The sequence below is a fragment of the Alexandromys fortis genome, unplaced genomic scaffold, assembly GCF_014885135.2.
Source record: "Alexandromys fortis isolate MF-2015 unplaced genomic scaffold, M_Fortis_MF-2015_v1.1 scaffold_156, whole genome shotgun sequence".
Lineage (NCBI taxonomy): Eukaryota > Metazoa > Chordata > Mammalia > Rodentia > Cricetidae > Alexandromys > Alexandromys fortis.
In genome coordinates, this window is record NW_026068028.1 from 1,792,382 (window position 1) to 1,817,655 (window position 25,274).

At 51.4% G+C, this 25,274-nt stretch overlaps 1 protein-coding gene across 1 annotated transcript in view; it reads right to left on the minus strand.

Moving 5' to 3' along the window:
• Positions 1-25,274, minus strand: part of Cacng4 (calcium voltage-gated channel auxiliary subunit gamma 4) — a 59,617-nt gene that overhangs the window by 33,647 nt on the left and 696 nt on the right. The window lies entirely within an intron of this gene.

Below are 25,274 nucleotides of genomic sequence, written 5' to 3' on the forward strand. Positions count from 1 at the left end.
GGCTTCAAGGCCCCTGGATGATGGTTAGCAGGTCAGTAGGTCTCCAATGGACAACCACAAATGCTGTGTTTTCTGTCAGCAACCAGCAAGCTTGTGGATAGAAGAATCCACACTCCAGGAAGGAGCGTATCCCATCTGTATCTTTGGGACACTTGAGCAGAGGGCTTAGGGATATGTCCCCATTTCCAAGCCACAGAAACTGTTTTTGCTCTCTGAAGCCACTGAGATTTGGTGATGTGGTAAAAAGTCTTTTTTTTTTTTTTTTTTTTTGGTTTTTCGAGACAGAGTTTCTCTATAGTTTTGGGGCCTGTCTTGGAACTTGCTCTTGTAGACTAGGCTGGCCTCAAACTCACAGAGATCTGCCTGCCTCTGCCTCTTGAGTGCTGGGATTAAAGGTGTATGCCACCACTGCCTGGCTTTTTTTTTTTTTAAATGAGTATATGTTTCACAGAAAAAGTCCGTTTTGCCTTGGTAGCTCAATCCAGACTTGAAAAGAGTTATGGCCCCCCCCCAAAAATTTATGCCACCATTGGGAAACTGTTTCATCTAAAACTCAAGTTCCTACAACAGAAATGGGCCTACGGCTAAGACATATCACCAGGCTGGTTGGAGGGGCCAATGAATAGATCATGTGTATACATTCTGAGACTCCACAGTGAACTGTGTTGTGCACGTGTCCACACTCATGTGTGTGCATGCTTACACTCTACAGTGAACTGTGCGTGCACACGTGTCCATGCTCATGTGTTTACGGGTGCACTCATGTATACAGGCCAGAGCTTGATTATGGGTATGGTTCTTCAGTTGCTGTCCACTTGTTTCTTTTTTGAGACAGGGTCTCTTATGTCTTAGAACTTCCCAAGTAGGCTAGCTCGTGAACTGCAGGGAGCCACGGACTCCACATTGCCACTCCTGCAATGAGCTTGAGCCACTATGCCTGGCGTTCTTTTTTTTCTTTTTTAAGATGCATTCTGGGGTTGAACTCAGGTCCTTGTGCATAGAAGGCAAGTACTTTCACTGACCGAACTATCCCCCCAGCCCTTCCAAAGTGAGCTATCAACACACAGTGGCTAACAAAGTTGTGTGAATTTTAGTCTCTTTCAGAGTGATGCACAAAAGATTTTCAGGAGTCAATTGATTTTTGGCAATCCTAGGTGAGGCTGAATTCATCCCTACTTCCCTTCCTGGGGTTGCTATTACTAAGTACCACACATTGGGTGGGTGGCTTCAAACACCCGATTTCGTTCTCTCTTGGACCTGGGAAGCTTGAGGTGTGGACAGGGGCCAGGATCTCTGGCTCAGAGGGCAAACCTGCCTCGTCTTCTCTCTTCTTCCTGTGTCTCTCATAAGCGCTCAGGTTATTGATTCAGGCCACTTTGGCAGAGAATAACCTCAGCTTCACTTGATTACATGTGGTTCTAAAGTACCCCTCAGGCCCTGGAAGTTAGGACTCTGATATGTCTTTGGGGGCGGGCACAGTACAGTCTAGAGCTGCCCCCCATGCTACATATGATGTGGCTAAAAAGCCCCTGCAACCCCCGCTTCTCCTGCCACTCCTGACCCTTCAGATGATATGGGTGGGATGCCTCTGCCGACAAATTTCTGGGATGTTATGGCCTCTGATGGCTCATCTTTCTTATTGGCTTCTGGAGAACAGTGGATGGCATGGGACATCCGGGATAAATGATTGATCAAGGCAAGGGGCAGGCGAGATACAGCAGGAAAGGGTGTGGGTGTGGAGGAGCAGGGTTAGGGCTAGGGCAGGGTGCACTCTGAGTTCTCAGGTTATTTTCTAAGGAGAACAGAAAAGCTGCCCCGTAGCTTGAAAGAAGCGCAGGCACTGCCCATTCCCAGGGTCTCCTCCTCTTCCCCAGCTCCTCTGGCTGCATCTCTCTCATGAGCAGCAGTGTAGAGGAGGAAGATGCCTCTGCAAGGTGCCTCAGACAACCAGAATGGCCAGGTCACAGGTCACAGGGAGGAGACAGAGGAGTCTCGATGTCCATGCTCTGGCTTGGGCTGTCCTACTACCCCACCTGAGTGTGGGTGACAGGTTCCAGGCAGACACAGCTTCAGGTGCTATAGGAGGGACCATGTGTGCCCACCAGGGAGTCACGTAGCCAGCTTGGGGACTGTCAGGATAGTGGCTTTGTGGCTATGCATGTTCACATGTCATATGTATGATAAATGGATGTGCAGTTGTGAGATGTCTACACACACTTGCACACTGGAATAGCTTTCCTTCCTTGGCGGACCTCCATGGCTTGCACACACGTGTGATCTGAGGCACGTCAGCATGCATGAACTGGCACCGAGGCCAACAGGAGACATTGCTCACCAATCACCTATCTCCTGAAATTCCCTGTACTCCAGGGATCTGTGCTTCTTTGTTACAGCAGCCCTGGTTGGGGTGTTCAGTATTCTACTCTATCCTCTGCACCTGGCCTCATGGTCTTGAAGTCACCTAAGGAGTGGCCTGTCCCATTATTGTGCTTTGGCTTCTCCAGAGACCAGAACCAGGGTGCTGACAGATAAAGGTCTCTAGACTGTTTGTGGGAGCCATGCTGCCAAGCAGCAATGTGGGAAGGAGGCATGAACAGGGTGGGAGGAACATGGAGCACGGTGGAAGGCACATGGAGCAGGGTAGGGAGGAGCACGGAGCAGGGTAGGGAGGAGCATGGAGCAGGGTGGGAGGAGCATGGAGTAGGGTTGGGAGGAGCACGGAGGAGGATGGGGAGGAGCACAGAGTAGGGTGAGGAGGAGTATGGAGCAGGATGGGGAGGAACACGGAACAGGGTGGGAGAAGCATGGAGCAGGGTGGGGAGGAGCACAAAGCAGGGTGGGAGGAGCTTGTCAAGCTCTTCCTGGAAGCAGAGCAGGTAAGCCTCCCTAGAAGGTCCAAATCTTCCCAAGTCCCAGCTGTGGGCTCCTGCAGGCAGGACCACCTGCCCTATGGCTTCCTGAAGAATCACGCATCTCCTATCACCAGCCCAGAGACATTCATCACTCTCACCCTGCATCTGGAGGGCACCGGGCCTTTCTGGACAGTGGCTAGGGACATGACTCTGAGACCGGACTGCCTGGGTTCAAATCCCAACCTTAGCCTGGCCACTTGAGAAAGTTCCCGACCCTCATGGTGTTTCAGTTTCCCGATCTGTGAAATGAGGATACTTATAAGGCACAACAGCCTCGTACAGTCTGTCCAACTAGACCAGGGCAGTCAAGCTGGCTTATCCTGCACGTGCCCACACTATGACACGCCATCTGCTCCATCACCCACGATGGGTCCCCTACATTCCTGCATCTGGTCCATTTCCCAGAAGAGAAACAGAAGAAGTGCCATATTTTCTCCGTCGTTCCCCTGTCCTGACTCAGTTCCCTCTGTGCCCGCTCTGGATTCTCCCCGGATGTTCCTGAAGATGTCCTGCCCTGGGCCCTGCTCGTTCCCTTCCAGTCTGCATCGCACAGAGGCAGTGAGCAGTTTCACCTAGCACCTCCTGGACAGGAGGGCAGACACAAGCTTCTCGTGGAGCAGGAGGACAGGACCTGTTAGCTCCGGCCTCTGCCTCTTCCCAGCCCGACTGCTTGTGTTGTCTGCTCGGACACTGCTACATGTCTTAGGCGATCCAGGGCTTGTGCTCACACCTTCCAGAGACTCCCCGTTGCCCTGGGTTGCAGCTGTTGCTGAATGGGCATGGATGCCCAGAGCATCCTCCCTGTTTCCTCACCCACCTTCTTCCCTGAACCCCTTTCACGGTTGCCCTGATGAGCTCATGGTTACCTTCTCAACCTGGCTCACATGGTGCTGTCTACAGAACCTTCCACAACAGAGAGCCCCCTTTTCCCTGTCTCACTACCGAAGCTCCTTGTGTGTGCATGGTCGTGTGCGTGCGTGCGTGTGTGTGTGTGAGTGTGTGTGTGTGTGTGTGTAACCCTGATGGGGGCGGCTGTCCCTCTCTCCACACTGGACGCTCACACTCTCTGACGGACAGGCTAGCATTCTCTGTGTCACTGGGAACTTTGTCATTAAGTGTCAGCTGAATGAACAGAGTACAAACTGTGTGGCTGTATGGAGACGGGTGTCTTGTGTGGCCATTCCTCCTGCCTGAGGGACTCTTGTACGCTCTCTAAAGCAAAGAGGCAGTACCACCTCCTCCGTGGAGCCTTTCCTGATTTCCCCTACGCTGACAGAAGCCAAGGGTTCCAGCAGCTCCTCTCCCACCCGGAAGTCACCCGAGGGTAGGCTTCCTGCAAAGCAAGCAACTGGAAGGGGATCCTGCTGGAAGTCAGGTTAGGCCACACCTGGATGAGTTCAAGTCCAATTTTCTTCCTGCCGTGTAACCTTCAGAGGCTGGTAGACCCCAACTTCCATGGGGTTTGTGAGAATTCCAGGAAGCTACAGATCCTGATGCATGACCCTGTGGGAGGCCATGTCATCCTAAACAGCCTTACATCCCAGAACTTGCCCATAAAGATCCCCTTCTCCCAGCTTCCAGGGCCACACAAGGCAGTTGAAAGTATGAACAAATGAATGAATGAATGAGTCCTCACATTTCTGGAACTTAGCACAGGGCTGGCTACAGACACCTCCAACAAGCATGCGCTGGGTTTATCAGGTTCAAAGAACAACAGCCAGAAACCCCAGAGCTCGTTGGGGACGAGCACCTGAGGGCTGGAGCAGGCCACCTGGGGGCCTTTGTCATCCCAGACTGCATTCTCTCGTGGGTAAGTTTTATCGAAGCTAATACAGAGAGCACAGTCCCCAGAGAAGAGTTAGACGAACAAACCGTCTACATCCGTGTAACTCCCACACTGGTAGAGACAGAACATGTTCACAGCCTGGCAGGCTCTCGCTACCTCTCCCCACCAACGGCCCCCAAAAGAAGCCATTTTGCTGCCGTCACCTTCGACAGTCTTGCCTGCTCGCTCTGGATTTGATCTGAATGGAAGCCTGCCTGCCGCATGGACACACTGGTTTCCGCCTGATTGGTGCCAGTCAGCAGGCGGATGGCATGGCTGGGATTCACGTGTGAGAGTGTGACTGCGGTGGCAGCCCCTGTGGGACCTCCTCCGGGGGTGTGTAGTGAATGTCGTCTCCAAGAGGTGTCTCAGCAGAGCGTCCCTGTATCGCTGAGAGCACCCCATCCTCAGAGCCGCCCCCAGTCTCACAGTGGCCTCCATCCATGTGGGCTGCATGAGTCAGATCCGGACCCAGCATCATGCAGAGTTGTGGTTCCACAGCTCTGCCTACCTCCTCCGTGAAGCCTGCCACGCCAGTCTGGCCCACAGCGAGCATACCAGCCACTGTGATGGCCCTGCTGGGTTGGTGCTTCTCTCTCACTACGCTCAGCCTCTCCCCGTGGCCTCGACTGCTTGTATACTGGGACCCCCAATCTCCTAGGGTCATTTGGGATATTTCAGAGACAATACAAATCCCCTCCTCTTCCTTATCACGCAACAGGCACATGACAGCTTTTAGCAGAGGATGGAGAAAGAGTTCAGACCGGGCTGTGGGGTCAGAGACCCGAGTGACAGCACCCACAGTGTCCCAGGCAGTCACAGTGATAAGCCGGGCGTGCTGAGATGCCAAGCTGGGGCTTACCATGGAATGTTAAGCCGTGGTTTCGGCAGGCCGCAGCCAGCGCTGTTGCCGAGCGGCAGCTGGTATAGCTGGGATGCACAGACCCTGGGTTCACTACCTGCTGGCTCTTCTGTTCCTCAGTTTCCCCATCTATGGGAAGCAGTGGCAGTGCCTACCTCGGGAGGGAAGCTGAGGATTAACCAGGTGAATGTATACTAATGTGTATAAACCACTCAGGGCAGCTGCCGGCACACAGTAAGGGCCATTGCAGCTACTAGCTCTCCTTCTGCCCACAAGCTACCTGATTACTTGGTAGTTAATTCAATAATTAATTAAACACCGTTAAATCCTAGCTGTTAGAAGGAGAAAAGCGAAATAACATAAAGGGAAACGCACGGAAGGGGAGATAACAGACATTGTGCAGGGTCCGCAGAGAGCGCTTGGTAGTTGTTAAAAGATTTGTAATTCTGCTAAAGAGAAAGGCGGTCGGGAGAGGGTGGGTGGATAAGTTGTTGTCGTGGCGGAGAAGGCACACACCCTCAGGACAGGAATGGGCTAACCTGGGCTTCTTCTTTCTTGGGTTGACTTCGACAAGGGGAGGGGGTTTTCTGGAGGGGCCTAGATTCATCATCTCATCAGTGCTTGGCAGCAGCCCATATATTACAATGGCATGTTGATTTTAAGCCAGAAATGGGCAAACAACCACACACACACACACACACACACACACACACTATACAACCACACATATAATATATAGAATGTAACCATGTATAACCTATATCACAACTACATATAATCTGAAATGCAACTACCATATATTTTACATATATAGACACACAATGCAACCACACATATAATATAATATATAGAATGTAACCACATATAACCTATATCACAGCTATATATAACTACCATATATTTTACATATATGTATGTGTGTGCATATATACATATAAATGCGCACACACACATATAAAATCCAGGTAAATTTCCTTTCTTCTTCTCCAGAGATCGGCAGACTCAGGAGAAATAACCACTTCCGAGAATCTGAAGGGCCTTGCAGGGCCAGAGACGAGTGCTTTGTTTTCAGGTTCCAGGAAAGACTGAAGAAGAAAGGAGTGACGTCACTGCCAGAGGGACGGCAATTTTGATCAGAATCAAGAATAACCTCCCCAGGTCAAGAGAGGCAAAGGAGAGCTGGAGAACCTGTGCTGGCGTCCACAGCCTCTCCTGCTGGGTTCATTTACACCTTTGTCCTAACCGAGACCCCTGCTAGCTGGACGCAGCGTGGTGACCCAGCGGTCAGAGTGGATAGGGAGCTGACACTTGTGCATCAAGTGGCGTTTAAAGGGCCAAGTGACTGTGACACCAAGAGAAAGGGGTCACGTTCACTAGCATGAAGAGGCCCCGTGGAAGCTGCTTTTCCTCCCATGGACCTTTCTATGCACAGATTTGTCCAAACTTCACACAAATGGAAATTTTCTTTCTTTCTTTCTTTCTTTCTTTCTTTCTTTCTTTCTTTCTTTCTTTCTCTCTCTCTCTCTCTCTCTCTCTCTCTCTCTCTCTCTCTCTTTCTTTCTCTCTCTCTCTCTCTCTCTCTCTCTCTCTCTCTCTCTCTCTCTCTCTCTCTCTCTCTCTTTCTTTCTTTCTCTCTCTCTCTCCTTCCCTCCCTTCTTCCCTTCTTCCCTCCCTCCCTTCTTCCTTCCTTCCTTCCTTCCTTCCTTCCTTCCTTCCTTCCTTCCTTCCTTCCTTTTTTTTTTCTTTTGGAGAGAGAGCCCTTGACTGAAAGAGTGTGAGAATTTTTGGTGCAACGAAGAAGCATTGTTTAAGCTTGTCACAGAGGAAGAACCCCAGGGGCTGGAGGAAGCAACAGATCGAGGCTGATTCTGTCTGAACATCACTAGACTCAGTCTGGCCATTTCTAGGGAGGTCTCAGGACCTTCAGGGCTTGCCATGAGGTACTCGGCTTTACAGATGTGATAGAAGTCCCCGGGAGCCCTCATCTGCATTTCATTTTCTCAATTACTCTGAGTGCTTTTTATGGACAGAGCTACGTCTCTAGGACGAAAAACCCAGTGTGTAAACTGCAACGTACAGGAAATGAAAGAGTCGGCTATGGATGGCTCCCCAAAGCTTTGATCCAGGAATCAATTTGGTTATCAGTCAGGGGTGGCCAGTCGTGAAACCCTGGCCACAAGCCATGGGCGTGGCGACTAGACGCATTTAAGAATAAAGAGGTGAAACACACCTCTTCAGTGTGTTAGTGGAGAAGAAACACACGCATCCATTCATCTGTCTGGAGCCGGGCCCAGTGGTTTATACCACCCCCTCCAACATAATAGAAAATTTGGGAACCATAGGAGATAAGATAAATCACTGGTTGCCGTGACTACGGCATTAACATTTTGGTGAATTTCCTTTCAATATTTTTCCCAGCCTAATAAAGCAGCCATCGCCACAGTCCCATCTACTCTGCACCCAGATGATCTTTAAAGGGCCCACAACCGTGGGGTTTTCGCTAGCTCAATTCGTTATTTAATAGAATTCTCTCCGTGTTTAAGAACACTCCTAATCATGGCAGACTTAAAATAATACTTTTTTTCTTAAATCCTGGAAATGCTTCAAGGACTTTAAAAAGGCTGCCTCGTACAGGAAGTGAATTAAATATGGCCGGCCAGGAAGGGAAGAAGAGAAATGATTAGAAATAAAAAGGAAAAGAGGGAAGATGGGGAGGGGCTGGAGAGATGGCTCAGAGGTTAAGAGCATTGGCTGCTCTTCCAGAGGCCCTGAGTTCAAGTCCCAGCAACCATTTGGTGGCTTACAACCATCTGTAATGAGATCCTGGTGCCCTCTTCTAGTGTGCGAACAGGACACCATACATAATAAATAATTAAAAGAAAAGAGGGAAGACAGGAAAGAGGGGGGAGAAACTGACATTTATGGAAGGAGGACCTGGGATGGGGAGAGAGCTCAGTGGGTGAGGTATTTGTGATGCAGGTCCCAGGACCCAAGCTTGATGTCTGGACATGTAGCGTGTGTCTGTCATCTAGTTGCTGGGGAGTAAGGACAGGCAGATGCTCGTGGTTCTAAGACCAGCTAGTCTCACTGAATTGGTAAGCTTCAGATTCAGTGAGGGACTTGGGTCTCAAAAGACAAGGTGGAGCGAGACTAAGAGAGACACCTGGCATTGAGCTCTAGTCTCTCACTCTCTCCACACACTAACATACACGGCAGGGGTGGTCAGGGATGCCAGTGGTGGTGGCCATGTTGGCACAATGGTTACCCAGGCAGAAAGGAACCTTTGGGACACGTCAAATGCCACCACTCATGGGCAAAGGGGCTGACTAGCATGAGAAAAGGAGCCAGAAACTTGGAGGCCAGAGAGGCCCAGCCTCGGGGCCTCAGGCTCCAGGCTGTAAGTGATCACCAAGGAGGAAGAAGTGAGGCCCCCCCTGAACGGATAGGTCAGTGGGACCTCTCAGCCACCAGGCATCTGGCCTGGACTCATGTTCGGGAATCTTTGGGCTCCTTGGACTCGAAGACAACAAAAGCCATTTTTTTTTTTTCATGCAAGAGGAGTCGGCCATCAGGAGGAATCAGAGCCCCCTTTGTATGACAAGCCAAACTGCTGAAGCGAGAAAACGTCTCGGGCGAGGGCTCAGATGCGAGCCGGGGACAGCATGCTCGCCTGGGGAACCCTTGCTGTCAATGTGCACTTGTTATCAGGGCTTTTCAGTGCAAGGTCCGGAAGCAGCGCTGGGTAGCCCCACCCCACACCCACCGCATCTTAATGGCTGGGCTGTGCAGTCCCTGGATGGGAGCCTGGGTGTCCTGAGATGTCCTGAGGGAGTCTTGGGGTGGGGGTTCTTCTTTTTTTCCTTGCCCATGGTTTGGGGGTATGGATTAAGAGTGAGATGTGCAGAAGTCCTGGGGTGACGAGAATGCTTTCTCTCTCTCTCTCTCTCTCTCTCTCTCTCTCTCTCTCTCTCTCTCTCTCTTTCTTTTCTCTTTTTCTTCTTTTTTCTTTTCTTTCTTTTTTTTTTTGAGACAGAGTTTCTCTGTAGCTTTGGAGCTTGTCCTGAAACTAGCTCTTCTAGACCAGGCTGGTCTCAAACTCACAGAGATCCTCCTGCCTCTGCCTCCCAAGTGCTGGGATTAAAGGCGTGTGCCCACCACCGCCTGGCTAGAATTCTGTTTCTGAGACCCATGCTCCTTCTGCGCTATCACATAATATCTCCAGGTGCTGGGCATTCTGTGTAACAGCGAATGAGACGCAGATGGTTCACAGCCACAATTCCAGTCCCACGCCAAGTCCTTGCCTGTCTACCCTTCACTCCTGTCAGAAAATGAGCAAGGCGGGGACTGCCGCCAACCCATTTTACAGAGAAAGCAACTGAGTCTCAGAGAAGGTAGAGTGATTGGCTTAGAGTTCCCTAGCTAGGAGAAGGCAGTCTGGATTCAAAACCTGACTTAGACCAGGCCTGGCTTTGCCTCCCTGCCCTGTCTGCTCTCCACGATGTAAATTACAGGAGTACTGTTTAGTTCAAGCCCGTCATAGGAATGCTCTTTTCACACCCCACCCTGTGAAATGTCTCTCTTGTTGTAGGTGGCTCTCCAGGATCAGAGGGGAAGTGTTTGGAGGCTTTCTGGACCCACAGTACTTAGTGCAGAGCCAGGGACTCAGCAAGGTCCTGCAAACGCTTGGGAGTGGTGTTTCCCTTCGAGGCAGTCCAGATCCTGATGGGAGGGGCATCCTGGTGGTCGCTCTTGGGAGATGCTAGAGATGTGACTTCTAGCTTTCTGTAAGCAGCAGCCAACTCCATGCCCCTCCTCCCCTCAGCACCGGCTTGGGATTACTGTTGGCATCTGCAGGGTCCTCTCCTTCAGAGGTGGTTAAGGAGCTGGGCAGTTGGCTCAGTAGAGCTTGCTATACGGGCATAAGGTTAGAGTTCGGATTCCCAGATCCCACCAAGGTATCAGGCTGGTTGGGTATGGCTGTAATCCTAGCCTAGGAAGGAAGGGACCAAGGACCCCCAGAGTAAGCTGGTCTGATGAAGAGACCAGGCCTCGAAGAGTACGGAGGAAGAGCAGCAACGATGACCGCCAGGATCAAATTCTGGGCCTGTACACTCTCCACTCCCCCACTGTCCCCACGCAGTCTGTGAACTCTGCTAAGGAGTGGCTAAGGATGACCTTGAGCTGGTCCTGACGCTGCCCGCCCCCAGCTCTCCCAAGCGCTGGAATTACAGATCTGTGACACTACCCTTGTTTTGCAGGGTGCTAGGGATCAAACCTAGGGCTTTGTGCACTTTACCAAATGAGCTGTATCTCTGACCCCTGGAATCTGGGTTTTCCTAGCAATCTTGATATCAAGTTTTCTAGTCGTCTCTGGCGTTCTTGCCCAAACTAGAAGTGCCAACCTTGCAGGATCCCAACTGCACCTTTGGAATTGCAGCTTTAATACCTACAGCAAACGCCTACCGCCAGGCCTCCCTGGCAGCTTCAGTTTAGAAGTGTGACCGCCGCCGTGAGCCCAGAGCACTGGGGCTTACTGCACATCACCATGGAAAGCTGTTTCTGTTCCTCCACTTCTATAACCCCAGGCCATGGCTGTCTCAAACCCCGGAGCTGGGAGGTCTTCAGCCAGAGACATAGTGAAGTTGAGCTCTCCTCTCCCTACTCAGCCCTGAAAAATGGCTCTTCTGGGAAAAATGACCTTCCCGGGCTGAGGGTTCCTCCTGGTCTCCTACTTCTGGACCTATCCCTGAACTGACACCCATCGCCCTTCAGTCTTTGGAACACACTCTTCTTTCTGGATATCCAACAGCTGCTGACCTCCCTCAGACCACTATCTTGGCTTCAACTCTTGTTATTTCAACTCAGGGACAGCCTGGGTGGCCACCCAGCTTCATTCCATCTCTGCTCCACAGGAGGAGTGCAACCACAAAACCCACTATATGCTCAAGCTTGGCAGGTGGCACAGGGGCTAAAACTTTTTAAAAAATCTATCAATGTATGTATGTATGTATATATGTATTATGTTTCTATGCATCTATCTATCTATCTATCTATCTATCTATCTATCTATCTATCTATCGTGTGTGTGTGTGTGTGTGTGTGTGTGTGATGCTGTGCATCCCATAGCACAATGATGGAGGTCAGGAGACAACTTGCAGGAGTCGATTCTTTTGCTTTCTCACCATGTGAGGATCAGCTATTAAACTCAGGCTTGGCAACAGGTGTCTTCACCCATTGAGTCATCTCACTGGCCCCCCATGCACCAGTGACTCTTAATGCACCGGTCAAGCTCCTTTCCCAGACATCACCTTGTGGTGTTCCCAGCCTTCCGGGTGCACCTTCAGCATAGTATGCTCTCCAATGAGACAGTGGAACCACATATGGGCAGAGCAGGGGTCCTTGGGTTCAATCCCATTTGACCTTTGTGGCTAGTCTCTGACATGGGGATTGCCTAGCATCCATACCCCCATTTCTCAGATGAGAAAACAGAGGCTCAGAGAAACAAAGGAACGTGCCCAAGAAGACTGGAGCAAGACTCCAACACAGGCCTTTCCGACCGTCTCCAACCTCTCCTCCTGTTAAGCATCCGCGGGTTCACTTGAGACCCTGGGAAATACCAGAGCTGGACAGGGTTAGAGCTGGAGGCCTCGGGGCTGAGCCTGGATTTTTCACAAGTGGGCGCGTTCTCACTCCAGGAAGCTGGGGAGCGATGTGATCTGATTGGTAGCTTGGCAAGACCTTTGTGGCTGCACGCAGAGAGTGAGCAGAGGGCTAAGGACGCAGCCTGAGTAGAGGAGAAATGGCTGGGGAAGAAGGTAGAAGCTGTGTTCTAGAGGGAACACACACACACACACACACACACACACACACACACACACACAGAGCTCTACCCTGTCTCTCCAGTGGCCGGTGCCATTCCGGGCACAAGGCAGAGACCCTGAATTTTTGATAGAGGATGACAAGATGACGAGAACCCGTGGGAGAGGGAAGGGAGACTCCTCCCGCTGGCAGACAGCTTTCCCCACACCTCATGTGTGAGGCGTTCAGGAGCCTTTCCCTGTCAAGGTGTGTTGGGGGTAGGGGGCAAGCCCAGAGCATTTCCAAGAAAAGGATTCTGAAGTCCCGGTTCCTGCTTCTGTGGGATCTTAGCCACCACCGCAGGCCTTCCCAAGTCTCTTCACGCTGCATGCTTGCACCCCACTGGGGCAGGGGCAGGGTTAGAGAGAGGAGAAGGAAGGGAAGCTAGAAAGAAGGGAAGCTGGAGGGGGGAAGGAAGCAAGAAGGGGGAGGAGGAAGGCAGAGGGAGAAGAAAGGAGGGAGGAAGAAGAAGGGAGGGAGCATGGAGACTAGAATGGGTATCTGTCCAATCTGATGACTGAGCAAGTCAGGGAGACTCAAGAGGTCAGCGGACCAGCTGAAGAGTGTCCAGTACACACTCTGCTGACCCTCTGCGATGGTCTCCACATCCCGGGACCGTGCCATCCTTTATCTGTCCCCATCCCTGACACTAGGAATCACAGCTATAGCTTTGAGGTCTGAGCAGAGTTTGGCTCCAGGCAGAAGGAAGGAAGGATGCATTGGACCATCTTTAGCTTGATCCCAGCAGGAGGAGGGAAGCAATGGACCATCCTTAGCTTTATCCCAGAGGGAGGAAGGATGCATTGGACCATCCTTAGCTTTATCCCAGAGGGAGGAAGGATGCGTTGGACCATCCTTAGCTTTACCCCACCAGGAGGAAGGATGCATTGGACCATCCTTAGCTTTATCCCAGAGGGAGGAAGGATGCATTGGACCATCCTTAGCTTTATCCCAGAGGGAGGAAGGATGCATTGGACCATCCTTAGCTTTACCCCACCAGGAGGAAGGATGCATTGGACCATCCTTAGCTTTATCCCAGAGGGAAGAAAGATGCACTGGACCATCCTTAGCTTTACCCCAGCAGGAGGATGAATGCATTGGACCATCCTTAGCTTTACCCCAGATGTTGCCTTTTTGTTGTTGGATATCAGTGACCACTCAGCTTCTACCTCAGCTATCAATTTTGGGGCTCTGGACAGCCAGGTGGAGCTCTGTCTCCCAGAGTGATGACCAAGCATCGTTAGCATCGATGAGCTTCCTCCATCCCCAGACCCTGGAGGCATGGAAGCTGCCCAGGTCATCTGCTCAGGCCAGCGGCAACATCTAGGAGAGCTATTTCTATTACGACAACTTCCAAACCACAGGAATGACAGAAATGGAAAAAAAAAAAGTGATGCCATGCTCCGAATGTCGACAAGGTGCCAGGCGCAGGGAGGGGCTCTTTACATGTTTTGTAGAATGACATTAAAACAATCCTAGGCGCTGATCTCACAATACCTTGTTTTATGCGGAAAGAACTGGTGTTCAGAGGGACTAGGTCATTTGTCTGGAGACACACAGCTGACAAGTGGTAAAGCTTAGATTTGAACCCAGATCTCTGTGACTTCCGTGCTATTGCTGCTTCTCTATGGACGGATGTGGGGAGAAAGAGTTAACTGTGATGAGCATTCAGGTCTTGCTTCTGTCCCTGGCAGCCAGGAAGTAAAAGGCTGGGGGCAGGAAAGGCAGGCAGACTGGCCTTTTTTACTCATTCATTTCCCTCCTAGGCTTGATGTGGAACTCTTCTGGGTTAAGAAACGTCTCAGGCCCTGATGTGGAATCTTTGCCAACCAATTATCTTTAAGAGGTGGGACCAAGATAGGGTGTGGCTTTCTGGGACCTGGATTAAAATGGCAGCACACAGCCCAGGTGCGCCCTCTCTGTGTGGTTCCCTCGCAGCACAGCTGAGCTTGGACTTCTCGTTCCTCTTTCGTGAGTTTTGCCCTTATAATAAATAAAAATATAATTGTTTTATCTTTTAGCTAGCCTGGTTATTTCCCGAATTGAGGTAACATATATTCACACTAATAATAATAGTGGGTAATAGAGTGAATACTTGTTAGCTATTATTTATAAATAACTTACATTGGTATAGTTTTTTGTATATTGAGACAAGTTAAAATTATATTTGTTATTTCTGTTTACAATATTTGTATACCTATGCAAAGTTGTTCCGTTAGATTGTATACAGGCATGTTTCTACCTCTCTTTAGGGCATTTTGTATATTGATACAACTTTTAGGAAACATTTTCATATTGCATTAAATATATACCTCTGATCAAGATACTTATACATTGTTTACATTTTGAGGTCATTGTCCTCATTTGCTGCATATTTGTTTACAGATTATTTAATATTCTGACAAGAAGCCTTAGTCTTTAAGTTATACAGGTATTAAATATTATATGTCAATAGTTGTTCATGTTTGTTATACATATAGTCAGATTAATTAGGTTCTTTAGATACATAGAGATTGTATTCTACCTAGACAGGTAATCTTCAACCACTTCAAGGATCTGTAGAACGTGGTATTTAAATAACTTAGGGTTCTGTTGACATGAGACATGATTGCTCCTGACAGCACCAATCTACTCCCGAGAGAATGTTGAGCACCGAAGACACTCCAATCTGAGTTTGTTTTCTTCTTGGCACGATTGGCCTTTGGGCAAGGAACTGCCCATGCTTCAACCACTGACAAAGTACATGGTATCTGGACTGAGTAAGAAAGACACAAGGAATAGGACTGCCAAACCTTGCCAAGACATGTTAAGATGGTTCTGGAAAATTTCCTGCCTCTGAAAAATGGTCAGTTATGCTAGGCCTTAGCCAAAGTTGGTTGCTTCAACATTGCAAATGAGACTTTGGGTGATTGCTCAGGTAGCCAATTGTCTCCGTCTTATACTGCTCGCTTTGGGAACTGCTTGGTTGTACTTCCTGCCTGCTCAAGAAATACTGTCTCCCTTCTCAGGCCTTCGATGGGGTTGAAGATTAGATAGTCATAGTTACCATCCTCTTATGATTCAGCCAAGCCTATTTCTGATCCAAGACTTAGACTCTTTGGAATAGAATGTCTATTAAAACATTTACCATGTGTTCCTTACTTAATACTGTTTATGTTGGTTGTAATTTTATACTTGTTATCTGTTCCTATTGTATATAGTTTAGTATTGGGTTTGGATCGCTCTTATTTAGACAAAAGGGGGAGGTGATCGGGAATCTTTGCCAACCAATTATCTTTAAGACCTGGGACCAAGGTAGGGTGTGGCTTTCTGGGACCCAGATTTAAATGGCAGCACACAGCCTGGGTGCGCTCTCTCTATGTGGTTCCCTTGCAGCACAGCTGAGCTTGGACTTTTTGTCCCTCTTTTGTGAGTTTTCTCCTTATAATAAATAGAAATATAATTGTTTTATCTTTTAGCTAGCCTGGTTATTTCCCGAATCTAGCTAACTTCTCCAAGACCCTTTGGTTCTTTCGCTGAGATGAGGCAGCAATGGAGAGGGTAGCAGGAGCGAACGGCACAGGCAGCAGGTATGGTGGCATAATCCCAGCACCTGGGAGGCTGAGGAGGGAGGCCGCAAGAGCGCCTGGGCTATGCAGTGAGACCATCTGATGGAACCAAAACAGGCTGGGGATTGTAGCTCAGAGGCAGAGTGCTTGCCTAGCATGTGTGGGGCCCTGAGTTCAAACCTCGGCATTGTCAAAAGGAAAACAAAAGCAAGATGAGCGTGATGGTCCACATCTGTAATCCTGGCACTTGGGAGGCAGAGGCAGGAGGATCAGGAGTGCAAAGTCAGCCTTGGCTACAAGGTGAGTTCAGCCTGGACTACATGAGATCTTGTTTCAAATATCCGAAAATAAAACCCCAAAACAACAAACAAATAAAATCTTGGGTTAGCACGGGGACCACGGCTTTAGTTTGCAGGTACCTTTACATCCATCCGTATGCCCTGCCTGAGAGATTGGGGGTTGGAGGTGTTGTGGCTGCAGTTCAGATCCGAACTCATACACCTAAGAGGCCACCAGTGTCTGGGGGCAACCAGGTGAATGTCTGAAAATCCCAAGGAAGGGCTGACTGGTGGAGTCCTTGCACCCATCTTGGTCCCAGGTACTTAGCAACACTGGGTATGGCTGAGAGTCCACTCTGCTGTGTCTGGAAACCAGGAGAGAGGGAGGGAGGGAGGGAGGGAGGGAGGGAGGGAGGGAGAGAGAGAGAGAGAGAGAGAGAGAGAGAGAGAGCGAGAGAGAGAGAATCTGGGGGGGGGACAGCACTGTCTATGCATCGCACAGACCCTTGAACCCTTGAGCTGCACGGGGAGGGTCCGCTGTGTATGCTGGACGCTGTCACCTAACTCCCTCATCTGCCTAGTTAGACTGCAGGGCTTATCCCTGGGGCCTCATGCAGGGAAGGGCCTGGGACAGATCTACCAAGCAGTTCCTACAAGTGCTCTATCTGGGAACCCCTACTCTGAAAGTGTATGCTGGCTGCTTTCCCATGCCCTTCCCTACTATACCATTTCAGTGAGACCCGGTTTCAAAAAATATAAACAAACAAACAAAAAGATCGCTATGGTAAAGACATAACTCAGTGGTAAAGCAGTTGCCAGTAAGTGTGGGGTACCACAAGAAAAAAAAAACAATTAAGGGTGAGGATTTGGGGGGGGCTGTCTTCCTGGGAGAATGGAACCAATGTGTTCCTTTTAGAAGGTGTCCCAAGAGTGACTCCTGCACACATACCAAGAATGAGGCTGCGGTGGAGGACAGGGGCCACCATGGCAGAAATGCCACACTGAGATATGGAGCCCTGCAGCGGTGCATGTCCCTGTGGCTCTGCGTTTATGGCTGCTACCCTGATGCTTAAGCTATGGTGGCTGTTTGTTGCCCCAGTGGAAGCTGTGCTGGGGACAGATCCTAACGGGGTGGTGACCTCTGCACTCACTGGAGCTCAGCTCTTAGTGATCCTCATCGCTGCCTTATGACCTTGGGCAAGCCACTCTGCTTTGCTGGTCCTGAGTTCCCTTCGCCTGCGGTGTGTGTGAGGACCGAGCTTCGTCAGCAGTTCGCAGGCCGGCTGCGGCCTCGTGCTGGGGTGGCACAGACAGACGAGCCTTGCTATTAATAAAGGAAGGAGTTTGGGCACTTAAAGCAGATGCCAGGTCACCCCATTAATAGACCTGCCCACCCCTTGCTTGAGTTCCCTGTGTGTCTCTGGAGGTTAGAGAACAGAGTAGAGCATCTGTCTGGAATCAGGCCTGCCTGCCTTCACCCCAGACTAAAGGATGCTTCCGCTAGACCAATGGGCCAGTGGGACATGGTGACATCTGAAGACACATGGAGTGGTCACAAACAGGAGGAGCTGTGTTCCTGGCTTCTAGCGGCTCAAGGCGGGGATACAGTCAAAGACCCTACAGCACAGGGCAGTGACAGAATGCTGAGGTTCAGAAACCCTACCTACTAGTGAGCTGCCAGTGGCAATGAACCTTGGGCCAGGTTAGCTATCACAGGCTCCTGTGAGGCTCCATGGAACCTTCTAGCACTACTGCCTATTATGAACATGGAGGTTCATGATGTCCAAAACCCGAGTGAGCCCTGGATCTGATTTCCTACAACTTCTTCTTCCTTCTCCAGTCATCCCCTTCTGGACATGGCACCGTCACCCAGCCGGCTATACAGCATCAGTTCTGACCAGCAGCCTCGGCTTCTCTCATTCTCTCCTCCCTACCCATCCATCCTCCCCTTCATACCTCCTATCTCTGCAGCTGCCGTTTGGCCCCAGGACTCTAGGACCCTAGTGTGGTCACCCACCACAGGGTCCAGCTGGGCCTCCTGTGGGCCTCCTAGTCTTCTGGAGTCCCCCTCCTCCACATAAAGCCAGAGGATCTAAAAACACAAATTGTCTCAGCCAAGTATGTCTGTGGTGGTGCATACCTGTAATCCCAGCACCTGAGAGGCAGGAGCAGGAGGCTCAGGGTTCGAGGTCAACCTTGACTACATACAGAATTCTGACCTTGGCCTCAGCTACATAGGACCTCGTCTCAGAAAAAAAAAATAACTTAAAAAAAAAATCAGATACTTAAAACCAGTCTGACTAGCAGCAGCAATCCCCAGCAAAGAAAGGAGGGACCCCTAATACTGGTCTTGAGCCTCCCTGGGCCACCCTATCTGGACTGCCCTCGGCCCACCTTGCTAATCTGCCTTCATTCACGTCAGGTTTGGTTCAGCTGTGACTAGGACTGGGTTGCAGCCTCCCCCAGGACATTCCTTTTCTGACTCCATCAGAGAAGAAATTAGCAGAGAGCTGGCAGTTGGTCCGTCAGAATGTGTATCCTGCTCATGTCAAGGATCTAGGGCCCCCCAGGTCTGAGGACGCCGGGTGTTTAGTGCGCTTGTGCCAAAAGAATGAATGAATGAACGAACGAACGAATGAATGAAGTGTGCTGACAGGCAGGCAGCTATTATCGCAGACAGGTGACAATACAGCACAGCTGAGGTATTCAGAAGGAGCATAAAGCGCCTGTCTCTAACAGAAGCGCTCAGAGCTTCACCCAACCTGCAAGCTAAGCCTGATTCTGGGAGGTGAGAAGGTTCCAGATCAGCTAAATTGCAAGTGTCAGATCAGGAGACAGAGGCCAAGCAGTCTGTCCTTTCCACACCGAGTAACTCCAGCTTGGCTGTGTTGGTCTCTGCCTTCCACGTTTCTGAGACCCTGGTCCTAGGACCAGAGGTCCCTTCCCCAGTCTGCCTTTCTGTGACCGCTTGCTTCCTGGAGGTCCTCAGAATCTGAGCTACCCGGGAGACAGAAACAAGAGATGGATTGTAAACCTGTGGGTTGTACTGCTGAGCCTACCTAAAAGGGACACACAGCTTCTCCAGAGCCAGGTCTGTGGTGGGACCCTGAGAGCAGCCCTCAGACCGGGATCCATCAAGCTGTCTGGCTTTTCCTTACTAAGTCAGCTGGCTCCAATGAAAAGGAGAAGAGAGAAAGGAGGGGGCTTGGGCTGCAGCTCAGTTGTGTGAGTGTTTGTTGAGCATGCAGAAAGTCCTGGGTTTGATCCCCAACACTTGCATAAACTGGGTGTGGTGATGCACGCTTGTCTGCAACCCTGGCACCAGGAAGTAGAGGCAAGACAAGAAGGAGTTCAAAGTCATCTCAGTGTGCTGAGTTCAAGGCCAGCCTGAGCTACATGAGACCCTAGTGTGAGACAGAGAGAGGTAAGATGAGGACAGAGAGAAACACAAAAGACTGAGACCATCTGGCGTTACGAGCAAGTAGATATGAGAGGGGGACCCCCAAAGGACTGGGGAGTGAGTGCCAGCTGCTGAGTGGGGGCAGGAAAGAAAAGCACTGTTGACATGGACTAGCTGCTGAGTGTCCCCCAAGTTCCTATGGTGGTCCCCTAATCTTCAATGTGAACAATAGGACATGCAGATGGGGCTGGGGGCATATTTAGATGAGACCATAGCGGAGGATTCTCTTAGAAGGGATTGCACAGACAGCTTCCTCCTTCTGTTACGTGAACACTCTAGGGCAAGCAGCCATCAACAGGCCCGGAAGAGCATCCCACCGGAAGCCCAGGAGCCAGCCTCTCTATCTTGGTCTTCCTGGGCTCCAGAACCACGGGAAGGAAATGCCTATGGTTTAAACGGCCCTGCCTCTGATATTTTCAGCCAGTCTCTTAGGTGAGCAGATATGGTAAAACAGCCCCTCAACTGCCCTTTCCCAAGCCCGAGTGGTTGGCATACAAGATCCTATAACTGCTGGAAAAAGGATGGCCTACATTGAAGCTGATGTGGGTTGGGAAAGGCAGCCCTGACGCAGGAACTCCACCCACCTTGAACCTCAACTTCTCCACCTCGAAAAGTCAGGAGAATTAATATTTACCTGAAAGTATTGTTGGTGTTGGCAATTACTCGCACCTATGAACATCTCCGGTAAGTAATGACGGCTATTAACTCCAAGGGGCCAGCGACCAGAAGGTGGCACCTCAAAGTGGTAGTGATGGAGAGCCTGCTGCGGCCACTACCACCCACCACAGCCAGACTGGATGCGTTGTCTGTGGTTAGGACAAGTTAAAGAAAAACAAACACAAAAGGCGATGTGTCCCGGCGCAGTGCAGGGCCTTGCAGCTGCCGTGGCAAAGCTACCGTTTGGGCGCAGGCTCTGAGTGGCCTGGTCCCCATCCCAAAGTGTGGTAGGAAGACCCACTTCCCAGCTCACCTACCATGAAAGAAATCAAGATATATGAAGAGTACACACCCCTCCCACCTGTGGACAGGTGGACAGGGCTTAGGAGCCCCTGGAGCAGGCACCCTAGCTAGCCCCTCCCTTCTCTCACACAAGGCACAGTGCTAAGAAATACATTTTTTAAATCTGTGTGCCATTGTGGGAATAAAGCCTGGGGACACTAGTATGAAAGATTCTGGCCAGCTGATGGAGGTGGATGTGACCAGGGCAAAGGAGTTGCCTGTCTTAAGGTTCTAGAACCTTCTCTACACTTTCTCCTTCTAGTGCCCAGCACTGAGCTTGCACAAAGGAGGCATAAGAGCCACACCCCCAGTGTCAAGACTGTCTTGTTAAGCTTCTGACAGAGTCGTGAGTGTGCTGGAGGCGGCTTCATCTACGGGTGATGTGGTGGAGGGGGAGCACGGGAGGGAAGTGTGCTGTTCAGGCTCCACTTGGTTCCGATGCTAACACTGCGTCTCTCAGGGGTCTGGGCCTCAGCAGCCTGTGTGTGCTTTGGGGTTCCTGATGGGCGTGGCGCCTTGGTAGACGGCTCTAGGCTTGCGCTTCTGGACCCAGGGTCTTCTCCCTCCACATCCAAAGAGTGCTCTGTCTTTGAGCAGGAAGTGATCTCCACCTTCCACATCCCAACATGACAAGGGATTCAACAAGGATTTGTTGCTGATGCCTGGGACAGAACTGACTGTTTCCCCTTTCCTCTGTCCCTGGCTTCAGAGATAGACAGAGAGATGCACAGTGGGGAGGGTAGAAGAGCATCTGGTGGGACAAGCTAGTACAGAACACAATGGAAGGAGGGAGGGAGGGAGGGAGGGAGGGAGGGAGGGAGGGAGGGAGGGAGGGGGAGGGAGGGAGGGAGGGAGAGAGAGAGAGAGAGAGGAGTGTGTTATGCAATTAATGCACTGGCTGTACATTCTCGCTTCCAAAGGCCTTCCTGCCAGCCACCCAACCTTAGAGCTGGGCTCCACTGAGTAGCCAAATACTTGGTTCTATTTTTAATGGCAACCAGAAGCTGCTGGGGGAAAGGGCAGGGTGACAGGGCGGGAAGAGCTTCGTAGCGATAGAGGCTCAAATCTAGCCTCACTGCCTCCTGCCTGGGTGCCCCTGGGCAAGTCCCAGAACGGCTCCTTCTTGCCGGCACGGCACGGCACGGCACGTGTGGGTGAAGGCAGTACCTCACAAAGCTGCGTGAGCCTACTGGGGGGGTACTGTGCCCCGTGTCTTCTGACATTTGTCCAGTGGAAAGTCAGGTGGGTGGAGGAGATGCTATTTGATGGGTGGGTGAGGGGATGGGGCAAGGTCAGCTCTGCTGAAGCTGGACATGGCAGGGTTGTCCCTCTCAGCGGTCTCTGTGGCTTCAGCACAGAGGGCTGAGCTCTCCAGGGCTAACACGCATAGGAAACACACAGGGAATGGAATGGGCTGTTAGTGAGCTAGGTGCCAGCAAACCCACCACCTTCCCGAAGCTGCACTCAGCTATGGGTATTCGCTGCCCGCGGCAGTAGCCCATTTCTGCCCAAAGGTTTCGTCTCTCTTCATCTCCTCCACCTCTTAATTTAGATGTCATGCTTGTGTGTGCGTGTGTGTGTGTGTGTGTTGCAGATGTCATGCTTGTGTGTGTGTGTGCGTGTGTGTGTGTTGCAGATGTCATGCTTGTGTGTGCGTGTGTGTGTGTGTGTTACAGATGTCATGCTTGTGTGTGTTACAGATGTCATGCTTGTGTGTGTTACAGATGTCATGCTTGTGTGTGTGTTGCAGATGTCATGCTTGTGTGTGTGTGTGTTGCAGATGTCATGCTTGTGTGTGTGTGTGTTGCAGATGTCATGCTTGTGTGTGTTACAGATGTCATGCTTGTGTGTGTGTGTGTTGCAGATGTCATGCTTGTGTGTGTGTGTGTGTTGCAGATGTCATGCTTGTGTGTGTGTGTGTGTGTGTGTGTTGCAGATGTCATGCTTGTGGGGGGGGACTGTTGCTAGAAAACAGGAAGAAATAGTGTATTTTACCCACACGAACTAACACAGAAGCAGCAACCCCCGAAATACCTCTCAGTGTCCCTAGGGAGTGGCCCAAGGTGAGCTGCACTGTCTTGGTCTCAGGCCCTGGCCACGCGCTGGCTGGCATCACAGGAGGCATCAATAGCTCTGGGAGCTGTCAGCTTCCATGCTGTGTTCTTATGAGATAAGCCGGCAGTTCCCGCCCAGTTATGGATTTGAGCATTGGACGAGGAATCCTNTGTGTTGCAGATGTCATGCTTGTGTGTGTGTGTGTGTTGCAGATGTCATGCTTGTGTGTGTGTGTGTGTGTGTGTGTTGCAGATGTCATGCTTGTAGGGGGGGACTGTTGCTAGAAAACAGGAAGAAATAGTGTATTTTACCCACACGAACTAACACAGAAGCAGCAACCCCCGAAATACCTCTCAGTGTCCCTAGGGAGTGGCCCAAGGTGAGCTGCACTGTCTTGGTCTCAGGCCCTGGCCACGCGCTGGCTGGCATCACAGGAGGCATCAATAGCTCTGGGAGCTGTCAGCTTCCATGCTGTGTTCTTATGAGATAAGCCGGCAGTTCCCGCCCAGTTATGGATTTGAGCATTGGACGAGGAATCCTGAACTAACTCTGGATGGCGCTGGGTCTCGGGAGGCTGTTCTGGCCCTGGAAGGGGGGGGAAGGGGGTAGACACAGCCTGCCTGTCCCTCAGAAACCCCTGAGCTTTGGGGACTAACAGAGGCAGCCCAGTTCTTCCCATGAAGTCCCCCAGATGGCTCTCTCTGCCAGGCAAGCCAGCTGCCCTGATCAGCTCCGGGCTCTCTTGATGAACAGTGAGTTCAAACGGCTCGAGGCAGCTGGCAAGACGCTAAGTGCAGCATCAATCCTAATTAGGATGAGGAATTAATACAGAAGCACTGGAGTCACCGTGCAGGCCAGGCTTGACAGCGTTCAAGTTTCCCTTGGGAAAGAGGAAGGTCCCAGCTCCATAGGCTTCTCGGGGGTGGGGGCGACAGTGGCCTGATTCCCTATGCCACACTTGGCAAGCCAGGGAGCCTGGGAGGTAGAACACTGCCCGCAGCCATTGCTGTCTGTCTAACTCCGGTGCTGTGGCAGGTAGTGACATGGGTACATTCTCCAGTAGAGGAGTAGGTGTTCATAATCTGAGCATCTGCATACCCAAAATGATGGTTTTCGGAAGAAAAGGGGGGGGGGGTGTCATCGCGGGCCCACTGGCTCCTCTGTGAGGCAGGCGTGTTTTCCCTCTTAACTATTAACCTCACACTTCTGTCATCGACAGACTGCTCAGAGCCCTGGCATGAAGCTCCAAAGTGCAGAAGCAGCCCTGATCTGGAGTCGGTGTTGGGGGACAAAGGTGGATAGGAGTCCGGGGTCTGGCAGGGACAGCGGGGGCGTCACGGAGCAGACACGACCTCACAAAGCCTCCTTTCAGATGGCTCCAACTGCAGCCAGGAAGGGTCCTTTTTCTAAGAGCGGGTCCCCAACCTCCCCTCACATCCCACCGCACTTAGCGGAAGGGGTCGTAGCTGCAGCCGGAGGATGGAAGAATTTCCTCAAGCACCCAGGGGCGGAGTGAACACAAGACAAAAGGTGACGGGAAAGAAAGAGGAAACACTATCCAAGGATTTTTTTTTTTTGAAAAATTAAAGCAATGATTGCCAACTCCTGTTCCGTACTCAGTCTCAGAGCCAAGACCAAGCAGTGGTTCAGACAACAACCTGGCAGAACCAGACCGCCCCTCTGTAGACACCTGTTAGTTCGAGTTTCACAGTTGGGTATGAGGGCGCCAGGAGGGCTAAGAAGTCGAGTGCATTTCGGGCGTCGGAGGCATCTGGTCCGCGCTCCTGGAAGCTGTTCCCACAGTCCTGGGAACCCGATCGCGACCTCTAGATTCATTTCAACCTCAGCACACCTCTCAGGCCTCTGAATGCGAGGGGGTCGCAGAGCCCCGCCCTGCCCTGACAGAGCGACCACGCCCCTCCCAGCCCACTATCGGTCCACGGAAGGCCCCACTCCCCAGTGTGGTTCCTAAAGAGGTCTCTTGCAGCTTTCCTGCTGAGGGGCTGTGATCCAGGGCACGCTGCTTCAGTTATAGGAGACGCGGTGTGGTTTCCCTCTTGTCCCCCATCGCGCATGGAGGAGTGAGTCTGTGGCCTCTTGGAATGTGAGAAGGGCGTCCGGCTGGAGCTACCTGGCTCCCCCAGACCCGCTCGGGGGGCCCAACTTGTATCCCATCCTCACTCCCTCAGTTGGGGGCTTGGTGTGAGCACCTAGATGCCCCGGTGCTCCCCGCCCCCGACCGGCCCCGCCCCAGGATGGCCAGTTCCCATAGCAATCGCACAGACACCGGTTGCCAAGCAACCCCTCCCCCTCCTCCCGCGTCCGCTCCCCCACAACCCTAGACTCCTCCCGCCCCCACGCCAGCCTCCACCTCCCCCAGGGGCGCCGGCGAGGCCCCTGGGGATCGCTCCGCTCTCGGGTTGCGCGCGTGTGCGTGAGTTTCTGTGTGTTTCATTGTGTCTGTGCGCGAGGGGGTG